This window comes from Myotis lucifugus, unplaced genomic scaffold (assembly GCF_000147115.1).
Source record: "Myotis lucifugus unplaced genomic scaffold, Myoluc2.0 scaffold_335, whole genome shotgun sequence".
In the NCBI taxonomy this organism is placed as follows: Eukaryota; Metazoa; Chordata; class Mammalia; order Chiroptera; family Vespertilionidae; genus Myotis; species Myotis lucifugus.
In genome coordinates, this window is record NW_005871383.1 from 134,366 (window position 1) to 160,848 (window position 26,483).

At 44.3% G+C, this 26,483-nt stretch overlaps 1 pseudogene; it reads left to right on the plus strand.

Annotated features, from left to right (window-relative positions):
• The first annotated feature begins 765 nt into the window (after positions 1 to 765).
• Positions 766 to 3,688, plus strand: LOC102426216 (annotated as a pseudogene).
• Positions 3,689 to 26,483: the final 22,795 nt, after the last annotated feature.

A 26,483-nucleotide genomic window follows, 5' to 3' on the forward strand; every position in this document is an offset into this window, starting at 1 on the left:
TGTATAGGCCAGGAAATATCTCAGCACCTAGAAATAGCCCAGCTTGATTAGAGAGCTGAGCCTTAGCAGTGAAAGGGCGAGGACTACGCCCTCCATCTTACCCTGTGTCCTCCATCTTTGGGCAGCCATGTGCTCGGCAAGGAGCTTCTTCCCGGAAGCCTAAGCCTCTGCTAGCCACATCCAGGACTTCTTTAAACTAACCAATGACAATCAAGGGACGTGCGCGCCATAGATATGACCACATCCTGTGTAACAAGACACCGACTTGCGCCTGGCCAATCGGCAGGGCCCACAGTCCTTTCTCCTCCCCTTACTCCAACCCCCTATAAAACCTCTCTCCACACAGAGTTTGCTCTCTCTGCCACTTGGCTTGCCGCTGCGTCGGTGAGTGTGGTCGGGGAGCCGAGTTAGCTTGAATAAAAGACTCTCTGCTTTTGCATCGGACTCGGCTGGCTCCCTGGTGTGGTCTATTGGGGATCTTGAAATCTGGGCATAACAAGCAGGATGCCACAGAGGTTCCAAGGTGAGGCTGAAAGGGAAGTAGTGGGCACGCCCTGAAACTCCCTCTTAGGCACAGTAGTGAGTTATGACTTCCCCTTGCTGATGATCATTGGGAGTGAAAGTTTACTGAATGTTGGTTTGCTGAGAGCAGAGACTGCATTCACAGGGCTCAATATATACCTGGTTGTTATGCAAAGAGCCAAGGTCCAAGAAAACATCAGCTTTTTCTTGTCGATTCCAAAGAAACAAGCCAGAGGACTGGCCATGAAGGAGAGTTTTATTATGACTTATGTGTCCACCAGTGGCGGCCGGCTGGTGAAGTTTTCCACAGCACAGGCTTTCCGAGGTCAGGGTTATATAGTGTTATATTGGAAATCAGCGAGCCAAACAGAGGACGCCTTAATCAATCAGTAAGCCAAATTTGGAGTCTTTATTACGCCGGTGATCTCAGAGGAGTTATCTCCAGAGTATGAGCAAAGCAACATGGAGGAAGTTTTCCCTTTATACCCTCCCGATTTCTTTGTAGGCTTTACAAAGAGCCCTATGTACTGGGAGATATTTTGCAGGAAGCTTGTAGCCTTGAGCACAGCACAATTCAGTAACCGTGAGCACAACATAATTCAGGAAACTAAAAGACACCTGGCATGGGAGTAACCAGGGACAGACCAGACCCGCAAGGCCAGATAATTGAGCTTATTTTCCCTATTATTTGAGCACGCGTGTTTACAGAAGCCAAGAATAGCAGAGTTAATTCACAGAACAAAGGACCAACTATGTTTAGTGGAAAATGTCAAACAGCAGTTTTTACAACATCGAGGTTACGGGAACAAGATGGAGTGCCGATGCTTCAATAGAATTCAGAAAACAAAGCAACGGCATGGGTGGGGTGTGTATGTGACGGGGGGAGGGGGGGGGGTGGGGTGTATGTGTGTGTGTAAGCTGTGTGAGATCAAATGCTAGCTGTTTCTCTGTAGTTGTTTACAGTCTGGCCTCACATCTAGAACAGCTTCTTTCTGGATGTGCCGATGAGCTGGCCAGGCTCCCCAGGTCTCACAGTCCACTTACAGGTGGCCTTCATCAGATTCCCACAGTTTGGGAGGGGGAGTCGGAGCTTGGGAAGGGGCCCATGTTCTCACATACTATTCACTCCACCCAACACAGGTACCTTCTTTCTTCACTCCCGTACCATCTCTTCCTTACATCTTCCGCATATATCCTGGGGAGGAAGGAGAATGGGTGAGACGTTGCATCTGTTTCTACAGCAACTATATAGCATACAGCAAAGGAATAACAACAGACTTACACATACCAGAATCAGAGAGAGAGGTTGGTATAATGTCCCTTCCCAGCTTGACCTGTTCTTGGACTCACTCAGAAATAACCAACTTTACAACAACCCATTTTTCTTATTTCTTTAAAAATCTGTTACCATAGAGGCGGCTGGAGCCCAACCCCACATGAGGGTGGCTAGGCCTCCTCAGCGGCCATGAGGTGCTCATCCCAAGGAGGAGGCCTGTGGCATGGACGCGGCTTTGAAGAGGCAGAAAGTGCAGCTATGTTAGTTTATAGGGACAGTGAGACTTCGTCCATAAATTCAAGACCAGAGTGACCATTATAGAAAAGAAAGTTGGATCAAATTGTGTATTAGACTTGTACTGAAGGCCACATGAATCATAAAGAAAGGAATTCAACTGGTTTGAAAGCAGAACTTGAAGACAAGCTACAGGTAAATAATCAGAAGAGAAAAAGATCGAATGATGGCTAAACTGAATTTAAATGCTGTGGAAGAATGAAACATTTTCTAATGATAACAGGAGTGAAGTATATGATCCCAAATCTGCTTCGATACTTTGTGGAGTATAAGAAAAGATCACACTTTTGGGATGATTTGCAGCCGAAAAAAAGCATTACACTCTGTAGGAAGATATGGAGGATCCTTGTAATACCAGAGTAGGAGCTCAGTCATTATAGGAAGTCGGTTTGTCCTTCCACCACTCAGAAAGAAAACTTGGTGGGACCATGAATGTGTTATACCAAAGAACTAGAGATTCTTTGGGATGGAGGGCATATGTTCTTTGAGATCGGATTGTTTAGGGCAGGGGTGGGCAAACTTTTTGACTCGAGGGCCACAATGGGTTCTTAAACTGGACCGGAGGGCCGGAACAAAAGCATGGATGGAGTGTTTGTGTGAACTAATATAAATTCAAAGTAAACATCATTACATAAAAGGGTACGGTCTTTTTTTTTTTTTTTTTTTTTTTTTAGTTTGCCCACGGCTGGTTTAAGGCATCCTTACAGGACACATTTAATCAAGTCAAGCACCAAAAGGCTAACCCTCTTTCCTGGAGAGAGAAAGGAGATGGTGGTGATCAGGGGAGTGTTTCATCATATATAGCAAGTCAGACCAACAGAGTCTAGGAAAGATGCAACCCAGCTAGACTATCTGATCCAGGGTTTGAGGGATGATTGCGTGGCACCCCCTTAGCCACTTCAACCCCTACAGACATCCAGGAAGCTGGACTTTCTCCTCAGTCCCTCCAGGCTTCTGGCCACCACAGACTGGGAACCCCATTCTTGTCTGTGTTGTCTTTGTTCCAGCCTGAGACTAACTTAGTCTGTGCTGGAGAGAGTCAAGACTCACTGGCTTGTTCCTTCACCCAGGACTTGGAAAATTCTTGCTTGCTGGACCAAAAGGAGGGGGAGAAGGATTCTTCCTGGAAAAGGGAATGGCTTCATGGATCAAGAAAAAGAACCGTCAGAGTATGGTGAGACGCAGTAAACCACCTGGGGGCAAGGGCCAACAGCCCTGGGACAAGCCTACATGGGTAAAGTGTCTGCCAGAGAGAATAGGCAGGCCCCTGTCCTCGTTCTCACACACCGGGAGTCCTGGAGTGCAGAAAACACAGAAGCAGCGAGACAAAGGTCTTGTCCTGTTCCTGTGGTTTCTTGGGACAGTGAAAAGAAAGACATGGACTCTGGGAGTCTGCTTTTCACTGAGGATTCTCAGGGCCAGCAGGTCATTGCTCACAACTCTAGAGTTCCTTTCTGAGCCCTAACCAGGGTTTAGGGCAGGCTCCTAACAGCCCTTGGGCTCAGTGCCAGGATAGGCTCCCAGTTAAACCTGCGGCCGGATTTGCTCTTTTCCCAGGACTCTGATGGTCATCAAGTTATCAGGCACCAAGTCTAAATGTCTTTGAGGGTTTGATTTTAAAAATACTCAGGGAGGTATGGAATGAAGCTATTGTTGAACATTTTCTTTATGTAAATAAAGCTGGTGGTAACACTTGTTGAGAGAAAAAAAATATGTATATATTACCATAACTTATACATTCCATTACCAACTGAATTAGAATTCTTAATTCTTAGAAAATTTAACTTGTAGTGACATCTAAAAGCAAGTAATTAGCATTTTTTAGATGGACAGATCCATGTATACATTTCATAACTTCTAGAAACAGGTGTTTTTCATTGGCAAATAGATTCACATTTTCAAGAGACATACTTCAAATAAAGTACAAAATATATTAATTCACAGATTCAAATTTGTTTGTTCTTATTAACTGTATGAGATTTTAAAGTTAATTATTACCCAAGCCATTTTATTGACAAATTTTGTAACAGAGATAAATAACATGAACTTTGTTTTGTAAACCCAGGCAAAACAAACAGGTATTTTATGTTAATAACTTGGAAAGACCTTCACTAACCTTAAACCACCATTTGAATTCTTGGTGATTATTGCATTCCTTTAGAGTGTTGCTTAATTACCTAGTGTCCTTGCCAACTTTTAAAAATGCTGGAGATGAGGGAGGGTATTAGGCTTGGACAACTTCCACCACTTCAGTTATAAAAGTGTCAGTTTTTGCCTCTCACAGTGGGGTGGGGCAGTCACCCCTACTGCTCCTGCTGCCCACACAGAGTTTGGGGGAGGCACCAATTCCTGCCCTGTCCCCGGGACCACAGCATCCTCAGGGCCTCCAGAAGAATTTAGGGTGCTTAAAAGACCCATTTACTTTTTAAAATATGTTTTTATTGATTTTAGAGAGAGAGCGGAAGGGAAAGGGAGATAGATACTACTGGGGATGGAGCCTGCAACCCAGGCATGTGCCCTCATCAGGAACTGAACTGGTGATCTTTCAGTTCATGGGATGATGCTCAACCAACTGAGCCACTCAGGCCAGGCAAGAGACCCATTTTCTTTATTTTCCTTTCATTTGCCAGAATCACACCACTGATTCCAGGACCAAAAATAGTCCTATTGTTGCGGCCAAAGGTAAACTGAGGGGGGGTGGGGGGTGAAAGGATTAAGGAAAAGACAGACAAGAGAATGAAAGCTGGGTCTCGGTGGGACGCTGCCTCCCTGATGAGGAGACAACAACAGCGCCCACAAGCCATGTCTTTATTTTATAGCAGATGTCACGAGGCAAAGCAGGGGCGTGATCACGTTGTTTACAGCATTCTCGTGAGTTCCAACCCTACTCAACTACATGCACCTGAACTCTAGCACAAGGCACGTGGGGCTACGTGTTTGGACCATAGGTTCAAGCTTACAACCACAGCCGTTGGCTATAATTGTGCTGGGAGGGCCCTGACCTCCAGCTGGGACTTGCACGTGGCAATGAGAGGACCCTGTCCTTTCATTAGTCCGAGGCTTGAACCTGGCCAAAACACCGTAACGGCACCCCACACCTATTGGCGTTTTTCATATTGTCAATCAGGGTTGCCAACTAGGATTTCCCCACTGCATTCACACCACCTCCCATCCTGCCTCCACCAACTGGACTACGCGACTTGTTCTATAAAGAGCTGAGGTCTGAGAAAAACATCAGTGTGTTGCTTGCTGATTTTTTTTTTTTTTTTATGATTTCAGAGAGCAAGGGAGAGAGATAGAAACATCAATGATGAGAGAGAATCATTGATTGGCTGCCTCCTGCACACCTCGTACTGGGGATCGAGCCCACAACCCGGGCATGTGCCCTGACCGGGAATCGAGCCTGGGACCTAAGCTCTATCCACTGAGCCAAACCGGCTATGGCTTGCCTGCTGGTTTTAAATAAATAAACGGGAGGACTGGCTGTGAAGGACCTGGGTTCATTAGACTTATGTGGACACCGGTGGGGCCTGCTGGTGAAGGTTTCCGCATCACAGGCTTTCACAGCTCATGGTTATAGAGAGTCCAGAAAACAAAGCAAGCAGGTGTGGGCAGGGGTGGGGTGTACCTGTGTGCAAACTGTGTGAGATCAAAATGCCAGCTGTTTCCCTGCAGTTTGCAGTCTGGGCTCACACACTCACCAGGCCCCCAAGGTCCACGGTCCACTTCCAGATGGCCTTCCTCAGAGTCCCACAGGGTGCGAGGCTCACATACCATACACTGGTATATGTTATGGGATATTTCCAAAAGCATAAAGGACTTCGGTGGATATGCCGCGAAGCTAAGCTTAAAATAACAATCTGAAGTAGGAGAGTTTTAAAAAAGTTTTGATGACTGAGGGAGGAAGATTAACCATAAGGCTGGCAACTTAGGGCCGTTGTTGACCTTTGCCAATGAGATTGAAATAATGGAGTAGGCACAGAGGCACTAGTGACTGGAGTTGAGAAAAGAATTAAAGGAAGGAATTGAAAATCTGGTGGAAATGTTTTTTGGAAGCAGCTTGATAGAGGAGGCACAGGGAAGGGTGCCACCTGGTGTGAATTCAAGGTACTGAGAGAAAGAATAAAACCAAAAAAAAGCTCATGTGAATTTTGGATTATTGGGGGAGGGGAAAAAAGCAGCCAGATAAATTAGTTTAGGCTGAACCTTATTTTGGTTTGCTCTCTTAGTCTCCAAACTCCTTCAACACTTCCAGCTTCTCACATGTCGCTCTCTCCTGCCTCAGAACACCCAGTGCTGCCCAGATGCACTGGCTGAGCTCTCAAGGCCTCTAACTCCTAGCAGCAGCCAGGACCCATCTACAGGCACGACTCACAGGCCTCCATGAGGTCATCTGCCCATCAAGCTGTTCCTGGTGCTTATTCTTCATTTTGGTGGGGGAGGCATGATCTATGCTGGAATCTAGTCAGAAACTCCCTCCGCCTGCACCTCAGCCATTGACTTCCCCAATTAAAAATCGTACTTTCACCTGCTTTGTGTTCCTCTGGGCATATTCCTCTTCTTAGAGTTGGACCTCAGGCAAGTTAATGTCTGTGATTCAGTGTCTTCAGGTAGCCAAGACCCTTGTGATTTCAATGTCCCTATTATTTTGGCAACTAGAATGAAATGATTTAATTCTTTTCTTTCTTTTGAAATTTATCTATTTATTTATTTTATTAAATTTATTGGGGTAACATTGGTTAATAGAATCATGTAGGTTTCAAATGTATATTTCTATGATACATGATCTTTACATTGCATCGTGTGCCCACAACCCTTTGTCAATACATTTGGCTTTTAATTTTTTTCCCCTCTACTACCCTCCACCTCCTTTTGTCTGGTAACCAGCGTAGTGTTGTCTGTGTCTATCAGTTTCAGTTTTATATCTCACATATGAATTAAATCATATTATTCTTACATTTCTCTGACTGACATTGTTTCTTTTTTTAAAATATATTTTATTGATTTTTTACAGAGAGGAAGGGAGAGGGATAGAGAGTTAGAAACACCGATGAGAGACAAACATTGATCAGCTGCCTCCTGCACACCTCCCACTGGGGATGTGCCCACAAACCAAACATGCCCTTGACCGGAATCGAACCTGGGACCTTTCAGTCCACAGGCTGACGCTCTATCCACTGAGCCAAACCGGTTAGGGCCATTTTTTATTTTTAAAGTATTTTTATTGATTTCAGAGAGGTAGGGAGAGGAAGAGAAAGAGATAGAAACATTAATGATGAGAGAGAATCATTGATCGGCTGTCTCTTACACACCCCACTCTAAGGATCGAGCCTGCAACCTAGGCACGTGCCTGACTGAGAATTGAATCGTGACCTCCTGGTTCATAGGTCAACACTTAACCACTGAGCCATGCCGGTGGGACCTGACTGACATTTTTTGCATAGGATAATATTCTCAAGGTCAATTCATTTTATCACAAATGGCAGTATTTCATTTTTTCTTATGGCTGAGCAGTATCCATAGTATGTATGCACCACATCTTTATCCAGTCCTCTATCAAAGGACACTTGAGTTGTCTGCAATTCTTGGCCACCGTGAATAATGCTTCAATGAACACAGGGGTATATATATCTTTGTGAATAAATGTTTTTGAGCTTGGGGGTACATACCCAGAAGAGGGACTGTTGGATTCTATGATAACTCTCTTCTTAATTTTTTGAGAATCATCCAGACTGTTTTCCATAGTGGCTGTACCAGTTTACATTCCCATCAGCAGTGAATGAGCGTTCCTTTTTCTTCAGAACCTCTCTAACACTTACCTGTCTTATCGATAATAGCCATCTAACAGGTGTGATGTGGTATCACATTGTAGTTTTTATTTGCACTTTTGTAGTAGCTAGTGAAGTTTAACATGTTTTCATATTCTGTTGACTCTATGTCTTCTTGGGAGAGCTGCTTGTTTAGGTCCTCTGCCCATTTCTTAATCGGATTGTTTGTTTGCTTGGTGTTGTATGAGTTCTTTAAATATTTTGGATATTAGCCCCTTGTTGGAACTGTTGTTTGCAAATATCATCTCCCATTCAGTTGGTTGCCTTTTTGTTTTGTTGTCAGTTTCTTTTGCTGCACAGAGCTTTTAAGTTTGATATAGTTCATGTCATTTATTTTTTCCTTTTCTTTCCTTTGCGGTCAAATTCATAAAATGTTCTCTACAACCAAGGTCCCTATGTTTAGGACCCATGTTTTCTTCTATGCAATTTATTGTTTGAGATCTTATATTTAGGTCCTTGATCCACTTTGTATTAATTTTTGTACCTGGGGACAAATGTAATCTAATTTCATTCTTTTGCATCTGGCTTTCCAATTTTCCCAGTGCCATTTATTGAAGAGGCTTTCTTTTCTCCTTATGGTGTTTTAGCCTCCTCTGTCAAAAATTATTTGCCCATATACATGTGGTTTTATTTCTGGGCTCTCAATTGTGTTGCATTGGTCTGTTTGTTTGTTTTTCTGCTAATGTAATGCTGTTTGGATTATGATAGCTCTGTAGTATAATTTGAAGCCAAGTAGTGTGATACCTCTGGCTTCATTCTTTTTCTCAGGATTGCTCTGGGTATTAGGGGGGCTTTGTGGTTCTATACAAAGTTGAAGTTTTTGGTTCTGTTTGTTTAAAAAAATGACTTTTGATTTTGACAGGGCTCACATTAAATGTATATATTATTTTGGGTAATATGGCCATTTTAGCTATATTGACTCTTCCAATTCATGAATATGGATTATCTTTTCATTTCATTGTGTCTTTTTCAATGTCTTTTAATCATGCTTTGTCGTTTTCAGTACATAGGTCTTTCACATCCTTTGTTCAGTTTATTCCAAGGTATTTTATTTTTATGGTTGAAATTGCAAAAGGACTTTTTTTTCATTTATTTTTTTAGGTTTTATTGTTAGTATATAGGAAAGCAGTGGAATTTTTACATTGATTTTATATCCTGCAACTTTCAGTTTTACACCATTGTGTATGATATAGGCTGGAAGTTTGTCATATATGGTCTTTATGATGTTGAGGTACTTTCCTTCTATACCCCTTTTATTGAATATTTTATTTTATTTTTTATTTTTATTTATTTATTTATTTATTTATTTATTTATATTTTTTAAATTTCTTTATTAATTAAGGTAATACATATGTGTCCTTATCCCCCCATTACCCTCCCATCACCCCCACTCATGCCTTCACCCCGCTGTAGTCTGTGTACATTGGTTAGGCTTATATGCATGCATACAAGTCCTTTGGTTGATCTCTCCCCCTTATCCGCACCCTCATTTATTGAGTATTTTAATCATAACTGGATGTTGTATCTTATCAAATGCTTTTTCTGCATCTACTGATAAGATCATATGACTTTTTATCCTCTATTTTGTTACTGTGGTGTGTTACCCTGATTGATTGTATATGCTGAGCTATCCTTGTGCCCTTAGAATGGACCCCACTTAATCATGATGTATTATTTTTAATGTATTATTTTAAAAAAATGTATGATTGCATTTTTTTTTTTTTTTTTTTTTTTTAGGATTTTTGCGTCTTCATTTGTCAGGGATATTGGTCTGTAGTTTTCTTTTTCTGTGTTATTCTTGGTAGGTTTTGGTATGAGGTTTAGGTTGGCCTTATAAAATGTGTTAGAAAGTATTGCCTCTTCTTCAATTTTTTGGAAGATTTTCAGAAGAATAGGCATTAAATATCTGAATATTTGGTAGCATTTACTAGTGAAGCCATCTGGTGCTGTACTTTCATTTTTTGCATGGTTTTTGATGGTCCTTTCGATTTCCTCACTGTTTACCAGTCTATTTAGAGTTTCCAATTCTTCATGTTCACTTTAGGAAGGTTATATATTCCTAGGAACATATGCATCTATTCTTGATTATGTGGCAGATAGTCTTCCATAGTATTCTAGTGTGATCCTTTGTATATCTGTGATGTCTGTGGTAACTTCCTCTCTTTCATTTCTGATTTTGTTTATTTGAGTCTTTTCTCTTTTTTCCTTAGTGAGTGTAGCCAGGGGTTTGTCAACTTGATTCATCGTTTCAAAGAACTAGCACTTTGTATTAATTTTTTGTATAGTCCTTTTGCTCTTTATTTTATTCAATTCTGCTCTAATTTTTATTATTTCCTTTCTTCAACTGATTTTGGGTTGAATTTTTGTCTGGAAGATCTCTCCAGTGATGTCAGTGGGGTATTAAAATCCCCTACTATGACTGTATTAATGTCAATCTCGCCCTTAAAGTCCTCTAAGAGTTGTTTTTTTTTTCAATGTATTTTGGTGCTTCTATATTGGTTGGATATATGTGTACCAGGTTTATATTCTCTTATTGGAATGATCCCTTTAGTAGTATGTAGCGACCTTCTTTGGTTCTTGTTATAATCTTTGTTTTGGAATCTATTTTGTCAGATATAAGTATTGCTACCCTGCTATTTTTTCATTTCCATGTGCTTGGAGAATTTTTTCCATCCCTTCACTTTCATCCTGTGTGAGTCTTTTGTTCTGAGGTGGGTATCTTGTAGACAGCATATATATGGGACATGCTTTAATTCTTTTTTGTTTTTTGCTGGGGTTCAACCCCAGCAGGTCCAGGGGTCCCCAAAGGTGTGGACAGAGTAGGCGAAGAAGGAATGACATGGAGACTGGGTTCAATTCATCAGCATAGCGAGGTTCTCCCTCCAGGATCTCCAGCCAAGTTCTGGTCAGGACCTCCAACAAAGTTCTGGTCAGGTTCTCCAGCCAGGTTCGATCACCAGGTTCTCTAGCCAGGTTCTGTCCAGAATCGTTAGCCATGTTCTCTTGCTAGGTTCTCCAGCCAGGTTCTCCAGGTTCTCCAGCCAGGTTCGGTCACCAGGTTCTCCAGCCAGGTTCTATCTCTAGGTTCTTCAGCCAGGTTCTGTCGCAAGGTTCTCTTGCCAGGATCTCTAGCCAGGATCTATCCAGGTTCTCCTGCCATGTTCTGTGTAGGTTCTGTCTCCTGTTGTCTTGTTACATCTGTATTTATACCAGTTGATTTTAATCCTGTCAATTTCTATTCCAAAGGTTAGGGTGTTTCTTATCTCCATTCCAGGGAGTAAAGATTATGTAGCTTAAGCGTGATTGTTCTTAGTTAAAGTGATTAACTACCAACCTGGCACTTAGTGAAGGGGTTTTATTCTCTCCCTAACTTCAGGGAAAAATACCTACCTGGGGAAACAACCTTTCTCGGAGAGGTGACCTTGGTTAAAACACATAGCGCCAAGAAGGGGAGCAAACATATTAAGAACAGTATGCCATATACGCCAGATCCCTTGAAACATATGCTGTGCAGATGTTTCTTCCCTGCAGCGACTGTGTCAAGCAGCAAGGATGGACCGGCTCCCGGCAGTTTTTGTTACTCTGATTGAGTGTTTTTCCTACATTGTCTTTTAAATCACTGATTCTATCCTCTGCTTCATCCAGCCTACTTCAAAATTTTTTTCAGTGTATTCTTGATGTCAGCTATGGCAATCTTCATTTCTGACTGGTTCTTATTCATATTTTCTGTGTCATTTTTCATGCGAATGTAGTTTCCACTAAGTATTTTGTAGTTGCCATTAAGGTCCTTATAATTCTCACTAAGTTCCTTTTAGCATCCTTATAACTATTACTTTGAACTCTATGTCTGATAAATGCCTTGCCTCCATTTCATTTGGATCTTTTTCTGGAGATTCCTTCTTTCCTTTAATTTGGGATTTGTTTCTTTGCCTCCCCATTTTAATAATCTCTTTGTATTTGTTTCTATTATTAGAAGGAACTGCTATGACTCCAAGTCTTTGTGGGATGGCCTTATGTAGTAAGTGTCCTGTGGGACCCAGTGGTGCAGTCTCTTTGATCTCCTGAGCTGGATGCTCTAAGAATGTTTCTTGTGTGGGTTATTTGAGCTGTCCTGATATAATTGGGTCTTTGTTGTTGTTGTTATTAATCCTCACCTGAGAATATTTTTTGCATTAATTTTTTGAAAGAGTGGGAGGGAGGGGGAGAGAGAAACATTGATGCAAGAGAGACACAATTGATTGTTTGCCTCTCCACATGCCCCAGCAGGGGCTGGGGATCAAACCTGTAACACAGGTACATGCCCTTGACTGGGAATCAGGCCAGTGACCCTTTGGTTCATGGGCCAACACTCTAACTACTGAGCCAAACCGGACAGGGCTGTAATTGGGTCTTGATTGTTGTTCTTCCTTTTATTGGTGGGATCTTCCCTTGGGTTGGCTGACTGTGAGGTTTAACCCTGACCACATTGTGCAGGCTGTTTACTGACAGAACTAAACCAAACAAGAAACCAAACAACTGGGGGGAGGAGGGGAGTTGGGGAGAGATCAATGGGGAAAAAAGGAGACATATGACATATGTAACACAGTATGTAATACTTTTTACAATAAAGATTTTTTTTAAAAAAAGTAAGAAACAGAAAAACTATTAGAAGAAGAGAAGATGGCGGCATAGGTAAACACCGGAAATCGCTGCCTCCGACAACAACTTCAAAAATACAACGAAAAGACAAAACGGACATCATCCAGAACTACAGGAAGGCTGGCTGAGTGGAAATTCTACAACTAGAGGGAAAGAAAAAAGCACACTGAGACTCAGAGGAACTGCGGAAGTAAAGTGCAGAGGTAGGGAGGCTCGAGCCCGGGTGGAAAGGGGTGGGCACCTGAGGACGCGGCTTTTTGAATTGGGAGGGAATCACAAGCTCCTGACTGCTCTGAACTCCAGTGCTGGGAGGTCTCTGGGGACCCAGGACTCATATGGGGAGAAACTGAACTGTCTGGCAGCAGGCAGAACTCGGAACTTGAGGGCAGCTTTCCCTCAGAGGTGCTTACACCAATTATCAGGACACTGAGACGCGGGGCCCCTTAGGGCAGGGCTGAGGATCAGCCATAGCTGCTTGCTCCGCCCTGTTGATTCCAAGACCCCGCACCACCCAGGCTGCGGCAGAAGCTTTTGCATATGAATGCCCTGGCCCTTTGCAATCTGAAAAGTACCTAACAAACTGCAGCTGGGCCAGACAGACCCAGAACTTCCAAGAGAAGACCCAAGGCCCCACAGCAGCTTGCATTGCTTCACAGCTGGGCCTCATCTGGGCACCTCCAAACCCCCCCAAAAAGGAAGGGGAATTTGCAGATCTCTTTGTAGCTCCTGCTGGGTAGCCTTAGGTAGAGGCTAAATTAGCACCTCCTTAGAACCAAGAGCCAGTGTACCCAGTGATCAGAGTGGGACCATCCAGATTACAACTCCTCAGATCCATAAGGCACACACTCAGGGGGCAGACTCAGTGAGCACCAAACCCCTACTGAAGCAAGTCTTGCCCCATAAGGGTGTCTTCAGCACAGAAGTTCTCCGACTGCAGACACAGCTGATTCTCACAGCCAATTGGCCTGGAGGATAATTCCTCCCATTGATACCTACAACAATCAAGGCTTAACTACAACAAGACTGTGCACAAAGCCCACAAGGGGGTGCACCAAGAGTGTCCACCTCAGGTAATTGGGGAGGCTGAGCCACTGGGCCCTATAGGACACCTAGCACACAAAGCCACTTTACCAACACAGGGAAGCATAAAAAAATGCGGAGACAAAGAAACAGGTCACAAATGACAGAAATGGAGGAAAGCAAATGACTGGATATAGAGTTTAAAACCACACTTTTAAGGTTTTTCAAGAATTTTATGGAGACCGCCAATAAATTTAGTGAGACCCTTGAGGATACGAAAAAAGACCAACTAGAAATTAAGCATACACTGACTGAAATAAAGAATAATATACAGAGATCCAACAGCAGACAAGAGGATCCCAAGAATAAAGTCAAAGATTTGAAATACGAAGAAACAAAAAATACCCAACCGGAAAAGCAAAAAGAAAAAAGAATCCAAAAATATGAAGATAGTGTAAGGAGCCTCTGGGACAACTTCAAGCGTACCAACATCAGAATTATAGGGGTGCCAGAAGAAGAGAGAGGGCAAGATATTGAAAACCTATTTGAAGAAATAATGACAGAAAACTTCCCCTACCTGGTGAAAGAAATAGGCTTACAAGTCCAGGAAGTGCAGAGAACCCCAAACAAAAGGAATCCAAAGAGGACTACACCAAGACACATCATAATTAAAATGCCAAGAGCAAAAGACAAAGAGAGAATCTTAAAAGCAGCAAGAGAAAAAAAGTCAGTTACCTACAAGGGAGTACCCATACGACTGTCAGCTGATTTCTCAACAGAAACTATGCAGGCCAGAAGAGAGTGGCAAGAAATATTCAAAGTGATGAATAGCAAGAACCTACAACCAAGACTATGTTATCCAGCAAAGCTATCATTCAGAATAGAAGGTCAGATAAAGAGCTTCACAGATAAGAAAAAGCTAAAGGAGTTCATCACCACCAAACCAGTATTATATGAAATGCTGAAAGGTATTCTTTAAGAAGAGGTAGAAGAAAAGGTAAAGATAAAAATTATGAACAACACATACATATCTATCAACAAGTGAATCTAAAAATCAAGTGAATAAAAAATCTGATGAACAGAGTAAACTGGTGAATGTAATAGAACCAGGGGCATGGAAAGGGAGTGGACTGACAATTCTTGGGGCGAAAGGGGTGTGGGGGTGCAGGAAGAGACTGGACAAAAATTGTATACCTATGGATGAGGACAGTGGGAGGGGTAAGGGCAGAGGGTGGGGTGGGAACTGGATGGAGGAGAGCTATGGGGGAAAAAAAAGAGGAACACTTGTAATAATCTGAACAATAAAGATTTAATTTGAAAAAAAAGTAAGAAACAAACAAACAAAAAGTTTTAAAAAAAGAAACCAAGCAAAGACATGCAAAGAAACCAAACAACAACAGCAAAATCAATCACAAAGAAGACAGAATTAGGAAAGAGAACAAGAATAAAATACAATTAAATTTTTAAAAAAACAAGAATAAGTAAGAGGAAGAAAAATAATATGAATGGAAATAAGGGAGAGAAAAATAAGAATAAAATATACAAAATGGAAAATGGTAGAAAAAAGGAAAAGAATTATGAAAGGGAAAAAAAAGTGAAAGAAGAAAAAGAAAAAATAAATAAATAAACAAATAAATAAAGTAAGCAACGAAAAGAGAAAAACAAGAGAAATGAAAGAAAAAATAATAACAAAACAATAAAAAAACATAATGAGAAAAAAAGTGGAGTTTGACATGGCAGAGTTTAGTGCCTGCTTGTATCTCCCTTTGCATCCTGCTCTTATGTTGTCTAAAATTGATAGTTTTGTATGCCAGTTCCTGGTGCTAGCCAATGTCAGAAGCTGTCCACATGGGACTCTTGGCAACTTATTCAAAGCTTCAAATGATGCACAGTTTGTGCTGCCTCCACTGCCTGCACATGGGAAGGACTACACCGTGCTCCAAGGATGGCTATTTAGCACCACAGAACCAAGAGGAAGGCCAGCAAATATCCCAGGGCACCTTGGGATCCGCCTCTGCCCTCTTCCTCCCACCTCCGCCCGCCCCGCCTGCCAGGCAGCTGTCAAACTTAGTCACTGAAAAGGCTGTTTCTGAAAGGGCTTTTGGCAGAATCAGGATGATGGGACCACTGGATCTCTTGTGAGAGGGAGGAGCCATGAAGACTCCAGGGTAGATCCTGGTTGTGTCCCCCTCCCAGAGCCACATGCTTGAGTCTGTACTAGAATATTTCCCTGACCTTGGCAGGGCAGAGGCCCTCTTAGGCAGGGCAGTGCGGTCTGCTGGAAGGTGGGAGTTTCTATCAGCTCTCTCGTGAGGGGGATGGGACAATCAGGGTCCCGGGAAAGTGGGGTAAGTGGCCCTGCCCCAAAGCCAGTCACTAATGCTCCCTGAGACTGCCCAGGCATGGCCTCTGCTGCTGCCTCCTCAGCCAGGGTCAAGATACAGGTTGGGGTTGAAGCATAGTAATGATCCCTCCTTTGGGAAAACTGCTGTTTGAAACTGCTGTTTTGAAGTTCTCTGCTATTTCTTGCTACTCCCTTGTTCCAGAAGTGAACTCTGTTATTTTTAGATTGTCTCTTATTCTGTAAAAATAACTTTGTTTTTTAGCTTGAATAATAGAAAAGATAAACTTAACTGTCTGACCTTGCAAGCTAGCCATTTAACATAAGGGGCTGATACTCTGATACTGATAATATTCCCGTGCAAGGTGCCTGTATAGATATGTACTCAAGGTTACAAGTTGTCTGTATAGCTATGACAGGTGTTTGTTAGATATGATATATACTCAACGTTACAAGTTGTCTACAAAATAACTTACACAAAGACCTAGAACAGTGGTTCTCAACCTTCCTAATGCTGCGACCCTTTAATACAGTTCCTCGTGTTGTGGTGACCCCCAACCATAAAATTATTTTCCCTGCTACTTCATAACTGTAATTTTGCTACTGTTATGAATCAATCATAATGTAAATATCTGATATGCAGGATGTACTTTCATTGTTCGTGACCCACAGGTTGAGAACCGCTGACCTAGAAGGATATAAAAAGGGAATGCTCCTTCCTTAGTTTGTTCAGAATTTGACAGAGGTATTCTGCTCTGAACCTGCGCGCAATAAAGATGACTCCTAACTAATTGGCTCATTAAGGCGTCTTGTCTAGCTCACTGATTGATGATACAACAGGGGGATCAGGATTCTAGAAGGTGGGGCGAGTTGTATCTAGAGCAGTGATGGCGAACCTATGACACGATGTCAGAGGTGACACTCGAACTCATTTTTTTGGTTGATTTTTCTTTGTTAAATGGCATATAAATATATAAAATAAATATAAAAAATATAAATCTTTGTTTTACTATGGTTGCAAATATCAAAAAATTTCTATATGTGACACAACACCAGAGTTAAGTTAGGGTTTTTCAAAATGCTGACACGCCGAGCTCAAAAGGTTCGCCATCACTGATCTACAGTGTGGGGTAATTGCCTTTCCCCAGGCTGCTGCTGTGGGGAGGGACTTTCATTTCTCAGGAAAAATGGCTGCTACGATATGGGTGGGGGGTGAGATAACCAAGCACAGGTGTCCTGGCAGCCGCTCGAGGCAATTTCCAGACATGATAATCTTTACATTGTTTACCAAACTTTACCTTTGATCACCAAACTTTACCTTTGATCTGCCTGTATGCATTGCTAAAGGGCAAATGTGTTTTGAGAGTAAATAAAAAGCAAAAGGGACCCAGTCTCGGTGTCTCTTCAAGAAAGAGGCTCCCTGGCCCCCAATGCCTTCTAAATTCATATTTCCTGTATAGTATTTTCATTTGTGTGTCAGCCCCTCCTTCAGATCCTGAACCCCACCGCACAGGTCGTGGCAAGGTGACCCTAGTCCACACCCCCTTCCCTCTGCTGGAGCCCAGGGTGAGACACTGCAAATGAAAATCCTGTGCTCTGCTCCTTCCAAAAGAAGTGGTTTTGTCTCTAGCAGGCCCCGTCTCTTCCTGGTGAATATAAGCCTCACCACTTTTCACCACTAGATGCTACATGGCAGCTGTTCCCAGCTCTGGTGCTTTGGACTGGGGAGCCCAACCTGGGTGCAGGCCTCACTCCTCTCAGGAGGAGACCCCCACAGCCAAGATATCACTCCACACCATTGGCCTGGCACCCGTGGGAACTGGGCCATCCCTCTCATGACTCTTCCCTTTCTACCAGTCTTGAGGTGGTTTGTGCCTTTCCTTAAGAGTCTCCTCTTCAGCTAGTCTTTAGTTGGTAATTCAGGGTAATGTCCCCCAATTTATTTTTATTTCCCAATTGGTTTTGGGAGGAGGTACAAGAAAAATACACTTACCCTGCCACCATCTTGAAACTGCTGGCTTTTTTCCCACTTTATACCTATGGTTCTCTCTATCTCTCTATTTCTTTTTCTTCTTAAAGCAGACCTTTTAACGTTTCTCACAATGTTGGTTTGGTGGTAAAAACTGCTTTTTCTTTCTTTGGTCTGGGAAGCTCTTTATTTTACCTTCAATTTTATTTATTTATTTACTCATTTATTTTTATCCTCACCCAAGGATATTTTTCCATTGATTTTTTAGAGAGAGTGGAAGAGAGAGGAAAAGACAGAGAGAAAATATTGATGTGAGAGAAACACATTGATTTGTTGCCTCTGGCACATGCCCTGACCAGGGCCCAGGCTGGGGAGGAGCCTGCAACCAAGGTACATGCCCTTGATTGGAATCGAAACCGAGACCCTTAGGTCTGCAGGCTGACACTCTAACCACTGATCAAAACCGGCTAGAGCCCACCTTCAATTTTAAATGATAGCCTTGCTGGATAGAGTAGTCTTGGTGTCAGATTCTTGCTTTTCATTACTTTGAATACTTGATGCCATTCACTTCTGGGCTGAAGTGTTTTTGTAGAAGTATCAGCTGACAGCCTTATGGGAAATTCCTTGTAGGTAACCAACTGTCTCCATCTTGCTGCCTTTAAGATTTTCTCTTTTTCTTTACCTTTGCCATTGTAATTATGATGTGGCAGGGTTTCTTTTGGTTCATCTTGATTGGGACTCTATGGGCTTCCTAAATTTGTGTGTCTTTTTTCTTCACCAGGTTAGGGAAGTTTTCTGTTACTATTTTTTCAAACAGGTTCTCTATCCCTTGCTTACTTTCTTCTGCTGGTACCTCTATGATGTGGATGTTGTTACCTTTCATGTTGTCCCAGAGTTCCCTTAAGCTATCCTCATGCTTTTTAATTCGTCTTTCTTTTTGCTGCTCTTATGGGGTATTTCTTTCCACCTTGTCTTCCAAATCACTGATTTGATCCTCTGCTTTATCTAACCTACTTTTCATTCCTTCCAGTGTATTCTTGATATCATTCTTCATTTCTGTTTCCCCACCTCCACTGCCCGCCCCTCCTAAGTTCTGTGGTCTTTTTTTTCATGCTGCTGTAGTTCTGAAGTATGCTAGCAATCATTTCAGATTGAAACTGTAGTTTAACTCTAACCCTGTTGTTTGGCTTAACAATAGAAAAGTTACTTTGATTTTCTGAATTGTATAAGTCATCCCATTCGATTGAATGACTATCCCATTGATTGTTATCTTACTGGTTTTAGAAAGCACATTCCTCTGTACCTGGGAACCAGGACAGCACAATTATCCCAAGACCCAAGGTTTCCAGATAATGTGTTTCAGTTATCTCAGTGGTCCTAAGACCAGGACAGTGCAATTACTCTAAATTGCCTCAATGGCTCTAGATAATGACTTCCTGCCAACTCTGTGGTTCGAGACCCGAGGGCTCTAGATAATGTGTTCCTGTCAACCCAGCGGTTCCAGATGATGTGTTTCTGTCAACTCAGTGATCCAGAGACCCAAAACTGTAATTAACATGCTTAATTTCTGCTTCTGTAAACTGCTTTTTTTGTGAACCAGGTTCCTCATTCCAAACCCTGAGATATAATCAATACCTTTGTGATTTTTTGCCTATATAACCCTGGAACTGTGACCAAATAACTACTATGAGATTTGGGAATGACCCCTCATAGTCCCGGATTGCAATAAATGTGACTCTTTAATTAGACTTTTTGAGGCGTCCTTCTGTGATTCACAGGATACATTACAACAGTTCTTATTAAGTTCCTGAGCATCCTTATAACCATTGCTTTGAACTCTATATCTGATAAATTGCTTGCATACATTTCATTTAGCTGTTTTTTTCTGGAGACTCCTCCTTTTTTTCATTTGGATTCTGTTTCCTTGTCTCCTCATTTTGGCTGTCTCTTTGTGTTTGTTTCCTTGTATGAGGGTGGACAAAAGGGGCTACATGCTAACTGACAAGCTCAGGGAAGGCCTGCAAAATCAGAGACCTAGAGTAACCACAAAGGATGCTCTGAAATTAAACTTTAACTAAAAAATAAGTTATAGCGGGTGGTCATGTCCTAGGCCTGACAAAGATCAACTTAGATCTTTACTGAGCCCATTTGTTTTTTGCATCTAAGATAACATATCTGTGAAATGTCTGGGTAACTTGTACTAGTAACTTCCCTTTTGTTTTCCAGACTCATCAGGGCGCAACAAATGGCACCAGGACTTCCCCTCATTGTTATTGTTATCAAGTTAATCATCAACTGTTGACCATGTTAAACTATCCTGTATCCATCTGTGTAAAAGAAGCACATGTCCATCATTTCACTTTTTATTCTATGTCAGCGATTTTTTCCCTTTGCTTTCTCCACCTCCTTAATCTATCACCAATGAATTTCATGGAACCCACTTAGGTATTTTCCTTTTGATGGAAATTTAGAAAAACAAGGTATGAACTCCCCATTCTCTGGAGCATTATCTCAATTCATTGAGGTTCTGTTTCCTGCCATATGTCAACAGTTTGGCTCAAATAAACTCACAACAATTCTTTACAGGTGTCAATGGTTTTTACGTTAACATGAGATAGAGCTGCTGTGACGCCCCATCCTCGTGGGGTGGCCTTATGAAGTAGGTGTCTGTGGAGCCCAGTGCTGGTCTCTTTGTTCTCTCAAGTTGGGTGCTCTAGGAATGTCCCTTGTGTGGGTTAAGTTGGCCCATTTGAGTTAAGCCTCCAGGCCGGGTGACTATAGGGTAAAGCTGGATCACCAGGTATAAGATGCTCTGCAGGGGCTGCCCTCTCAGGCAGGGCTGCTCCCAGCAGAATCTGGTGCCCGCTGGGATCCCCCTTTGGGTGAGCCACTTGTGTGGCTAGTTGTGATGAGCTGTGGTGAGGTCTGAAGGCCTTCCCTGATTGTGTTGGTTCCGGGTCCACTGGGGTGGGTTACATGTGCAGGTTGCTATCAGTCACTGATTGTGTCTGTGTGAGCTAGACCTGCATGTGTGTGGGAGGGTTCGATTTGAGTAAAAGGTTTGGCTTCTCCCAGCTTAGAGCTGCTGACAGATCTGTCCCCAACAGTCAGTTCCTCTTACCCCTCCGCCCCTCCTGAGTTTGCACCAATGAGGGGAAATTAGTACCTGTTTCAAAGCCAAACCCCTCAGTTTCTGCCAGGGTCTCCAACTCTAGTTCCCCCGAGAAGGGCCTGCTGTAGGTTCAGGTTGGGTGTAGCCAGCTGTCTCCTCTTCAAGAGCAAGATCAGCCACCCTTGGCTAAGGGGTACAGACCAAAGGAGTCTCCCATTGAGGATGATACTGGCCCAGCCTACAGGGATGGGCTAAGCATTTCTTCCTGGTCCCAGGCAATAGCCTCCGAGGGTCTCACAGTTTGAATATCCTCCCCTCTGAGCCACTCTCCCCCCCACAGAATTGTATCCATTGGGCATATGTGGGATTGGCAGGGCTGATCCAGTCTCCCATTGGTGATGATGCTGGCAACCTGTAGGAGACGGGGCAGGCACTCCTTCGTCCTGGGTAATTAGGGGAGCTCAGATTTGCTTCCCTGCAAAGCAGCCTCAGAGGCCAGCCCTCGCTCTCATTTGGCTCCCAGACAGAAGCCTCCTAGGGAGACACAATCCAAAAATCCCAGCTCTGTGCAGCTCCCTGGAGCCCTTGCACCACCAGGCCAAGAAAGAGGAGTGAAAATCAACTTTGCACAGCACTCAGGTTTCTCCATGGGTCTGTCTCAGCAGGGCAGGGCTGAAATTCTCAGCTACGTTCAGCTCCTAACCCAGCTGGACAGGCTGACATTTCGGCTCTCCTGCACCATCTTACCAGCAGTATGGGCCGAAAAGTCCTGGTCCTGAGCTAGTTCCCTGTGTCTCTGCACCCAACAGGATGGGGCAGGCCTAGGAGCTCAACAGGTTGGGGAAGGGGTGCCAACTGTGTGCCTGAGGTGGGAGAGACCGTTCCTCACCACCAGCCCACAGAGTTTAATCACGGACAGGGTCTTTCCTTAAAGCCTTTCCAGAGAACAGAGGGCCCCTCAAAGTCACTGCTGGGTGTGAAACCCAAGTATGGCCGAGTCCAGAGCCAACTCCAGGCTGGTGCTGCAGAAATGGGAGCGCTCCTTCCCTAGGATGGGCGGTCGGAGTCTCCCAGGTGGACAGGATCCCCACTGATTCCCACCTCCTGCTGTACATGGGCTCCACTCCTGTCTCTGTTGCTCTGGGTTGGGGATCCCTGCATGGGGATGAGACCCCACATTCCTAGGGGGAGGGAGTTTTGCAGCTGTGCTGTCCTTGAGGCTTCTCAGCTGTCCCCGCATGAGGGGGATCTCCCTTTTCGCTTCTCCACCCCTCTTACCAGTCTCTACCTGGCTTTTCCTGTGCTCCTTGGTTCTAGTATTTCAGCTCAGCTGTAGTTTAGTTTGTTTTTCAAGTGGATTGCTCTGTAATTTAGCTGTAAATCCTGTCTGACTCTGGAAGCAAGCGACACAGCTTCCAGCTACTCTGCAGTTATCCTGGAATCCCAGCTAGTCCTGGAATCCCAGCTACTCTCATTTGCTTATTTGATAATCCGACGGAAAAGAGGTCAGTGCCTCTGACTCAATAGTCAGGTATTGCATGTTTTAAAGATTCTTGCAGTGCACTGCCCTATAGCAAGCATGTCAAACTCACGGCCAACATATTACATACCTGGTTTACTTATTTAAATGAGGCGCGTGGCCCGCAGGCCGTGAGTTTGACATGCTTGCCCTACAGTCTAGCACTGATAAGAAAGGTAACAGGTCTGCTGAGTTGCAGTTTCAGCAATGATATGGGCAAGCACCTGGGAAACCAAATATCAGGCTGCAGCTCAGCTCTGACAAAAGTGCAGCTACTGAAGTCCATGAGGGGCTTCAGGTATTGCTGAGGCTGCAGCATAGCCTCAGTGCCCAGCAACCTAAGAAACTGGGTGATCTTCCTAGACCTCATCTTTCACACAGGGAGGTTCATGGTCATCTGCATGAAAGCCATTGTCATCATCATTTAAGATCTGACTCTTCTCACCTGTGTTGGTGTAACTGAGGAAGGCAAAGGTTATCATTGTAACAGGAGTGTCTGGGTTGGGTCATAAATAAAATTAAACTCTGTTGTAATGAGGAATTAGACAAGGGAAACTCTATAGTCTGTGTTACAGCGGGATCCCAGGGCATTGAGATGGAGTACTTAATAGGCTAGGCGGTAGCACTTAATAGAAGCTAAGTTGCAAACAGAGAAAACATATAGGGCTTTTGAAATAAAAGTCACCCTAAATAGGAGTTTGTGTAGCTACCAGGACAGACTTGTCAGGTAGGCTCTGTGGGGAGTGGAGAGCAATGGTTCGGTTCAGCCTCCATGCTGATGCAGATCTCTGGGAGGCACAGGAGCATCCTAGAATGGGGACGTTAATAATGAAATAGTTTTATCATTTGGGGCACAAGTGGCTCTACTATGGGATCCTTCTTCAAAAAATTGCATTATGGGAAACAAGACCCTCTCCTAACAGCCGAGGAAACTGGCATTAGAGCCTCTACAACACACAAGGAGATGCCATAGCAGCAACAACACCCAGGAGCATTCGGCACCACCAATGGAGTGGCCAAAGGAGAGCATTGTGGGCATAGGCAGCTGGTGTGTAGACCTAGGCAAAGGCTTGATGCAAGAGGTGAGGCCACAGGGATCTAGAAGGGAGCAGGGATGACAGCAACAGCAGTAGGGCAGGCAACTGCCCCATGGCCACTGGAAGTGAGAGTTTCCTGGGGGACGCCCGCAATAGTGTATCAGCAGCTCAGGGGTCCAAACTGCTTCCTAGAGCAATACACAGAGGAAACACCAGCTAAGGAAGTGGAGAGATGAAGGAAAGGATGTAAGGACTCCATCCCATAGAAAGCAAGTGAGGGCTCTCCAAGATCTAGACCAGGAAGCAAAAGAGTGACCCCACAGGTGGCAGCTCTCCTGCCACTGTCCTCACAGAATGTTGCAGCCTCTGCAACCCCTCTAGCTCCTCCACCCCTGCCCAGAAATGCCAAGAAGCTCCCAGCTCGTTCCTACTATCTGGGCAGTAATGTTGAGGTGATGGACAAAGAGAAATTGGTACAGCAAGCCCTGCTCTTGACATATGCAAATGCATATGCTTTTGCAATAATTGTAGGTTATTATGCAACTTGCTTCCTCATCTGCTCCTCACTCTGCTTCCCTGCCTTTGGTTTTCTCAGGAATTCAGATCGTGGAAATCTATAAAATCTAGACATTGATGATGCCGCGAAACTCACAGAGCTTAGTGAGGTTCAGATGAAGTCATGCACTGAGGGTGCTCTGTAAATTCTAAGGTGACATGTGTGTAGTGGCAAGTTTCCTGAACCCAGATGGGGTGAGTGTGAGTCAACAAGGAAGAAAGTTGTTCAAAAGAGTTCTTAAAAGACCAACGCCGGGTGGCTCAGCATAAATAGCCCGTGCCTGTGGGCCAAGGAAGCACTCATTTACCTGGAGACCCTGAGCCCTCGAGGACGCAATGGTGAGTGCCTGTGCCGGCCTCTCTTTTTGTTTTCTCTGTCTCCAGTGAGTGTCCCCCTGCCCATTGGGGGTGCTCTAATGTACTGGTGTTGAGGAAGATAGGGTCTATGTAGCTCTTTTGATCTGGGAGGTATGGTGTCGGTGTGGGTGTGGGTGTGGGTGTGGGTGTGGGCGTGAGCGGGCAGCATAGTGTGGGTAGAAGGACCATTCTTCTGCCCCTCACTCTGCTTCCTTTGCTAAGTGGGAGGTTTTCTGGGGGAGGGTGGGTGAATGGGATATGACACCCACCCGGACCCCAGATCCATTGTCAGGAAGCCTCAGGTAGGAATGCAATTTCAACTTCTCGCTTGGCTCTCTCCATCCCTGATTTCTTCAGAAAGGAAGGTGGATGAGGAGAAATAGCCCCGGCATTCCCAGGCCCGGGGTCAAAGTCCATCCTGGTGCCAACTGCCCGTTGGACATGGATAAACATGCTTTCCTCTTAGCTTCAAATCTTTGTTTTAAAAATACACCCACTAGACAAGTTTACTGATTTCCAATTAATTTTTAGAGGCGTCATTTTTCAATGATACTTTAGTCTGACATTGAGGCATAAAGTGAACACTATGTGGTTTAAGGGGATGTGGCTCTGACCAATACCTCTATAGGCCCAGTGAAGATGCCTCATCCCAGTCCTAGGTCTTCACCCTGTGAGAGGGCTCCTGCCCAGGGCCCTTTCTCCTACAATGAGCTGTGGTGCCTTCTGTGCCATCTTGAGCTGTTGGGCAGAATGCCTGTGGCTTTTCATTCTTCCCCAGATGTGGGCACAGGGCCCTTGAATTGTGGCAGCTGCACACCAGGGGGCAATGCCCTGGCTCTGGCTGGACCTTTTGATGTTCCTGGCTGAGACTCTGTCCCAGCAAGTGCCACGCTGCTGGCCTCTGAGCTTGCCTGGTGTTCAGAGACTCCCATGATGCCCGAGGAAGTGGTAAACTCAGAAAGAGAAAGAACTGGTGCCAACAGGGTCCTCCGCAGCCCAGAACCACCAGCAGGTGGAGAAGAAAGCACTTCTGTGGCCAGGAAGGCCTTCCACTGCCTCTCCCCCAGGCTGCCTGGCGATCCCTTCTCCTTTGCTCTGTCCCTCAGGCTTGTTCCTAGCCTCTGCATCTCCCTTGTGTGCTTTCCAGGTTTCTCTCAAGAGAAAAGAAGCCCACCATTGGGAGTGACCAGGTCCTGCTTCCACCCTGACCTCACTTAGCTGTGGAGTCCCTCTCACATGTCACTGGACACCCTATTGAACATCTGTTTTTTCCCCACCTAAAGCCACCTTTTCTGACGGAGCTCACCTCACATGCCCTCCTCCAGGAGGCCCCTCTCCCAAGTCGTCCCAGGTGGAGGGCAGCACTCTAGGCGTCCCAGTGTCTCTCCAGCTATTCTGAGAACTTTTTCTGGTTTCCATCTGGAACTTTCTTCATGGAGACAGTGTCTAGTCCAGGAATGGCAGACCACCTGGCAATCTTGTAGCCATGTGCCCATTGTGTGTTAGGACAGATGTCACTGAGCATTCTGGCTCTTTCCTGACAAGCACTGAAACCACCAGTGCTGGTCCATCCAAGACTATAAGTGACAGGAAATGGGTTGCCCAGTCACCTTGCTGATACAGACAGGGAGACGGAGGTTCAAAGAGGGAACAGTCCTGCCCAAATGCACTTCACGAGTCCTTCCTGATGTGACAGGTGGCCTCAGTGAGGAGTTCACATCCTAGCCATGCCAATGGTAGTGAAAGGGAAGTCACTAGAAGGTATAAAACGGGGCATCTAAGAAGAAGTAGATGTTGCTGATAACCCATGTCAGAGTTCAGCTGGATAACTCATGTCCTCCCAGGCCAAACTGTATGGCCACCTTGTCCTAAATTGCTTTCGGAATCCTGCTGCTTCTGATCCCACAGAAGGGGCAAGGCGGTAGGAAAGTACCTCTCTGACTCCGGGCGCTGGGCTAAGCACTAACCCGTGTTCTGAAACCAACAGCACGTCCTTTCTCTTTCTATCCACCCCT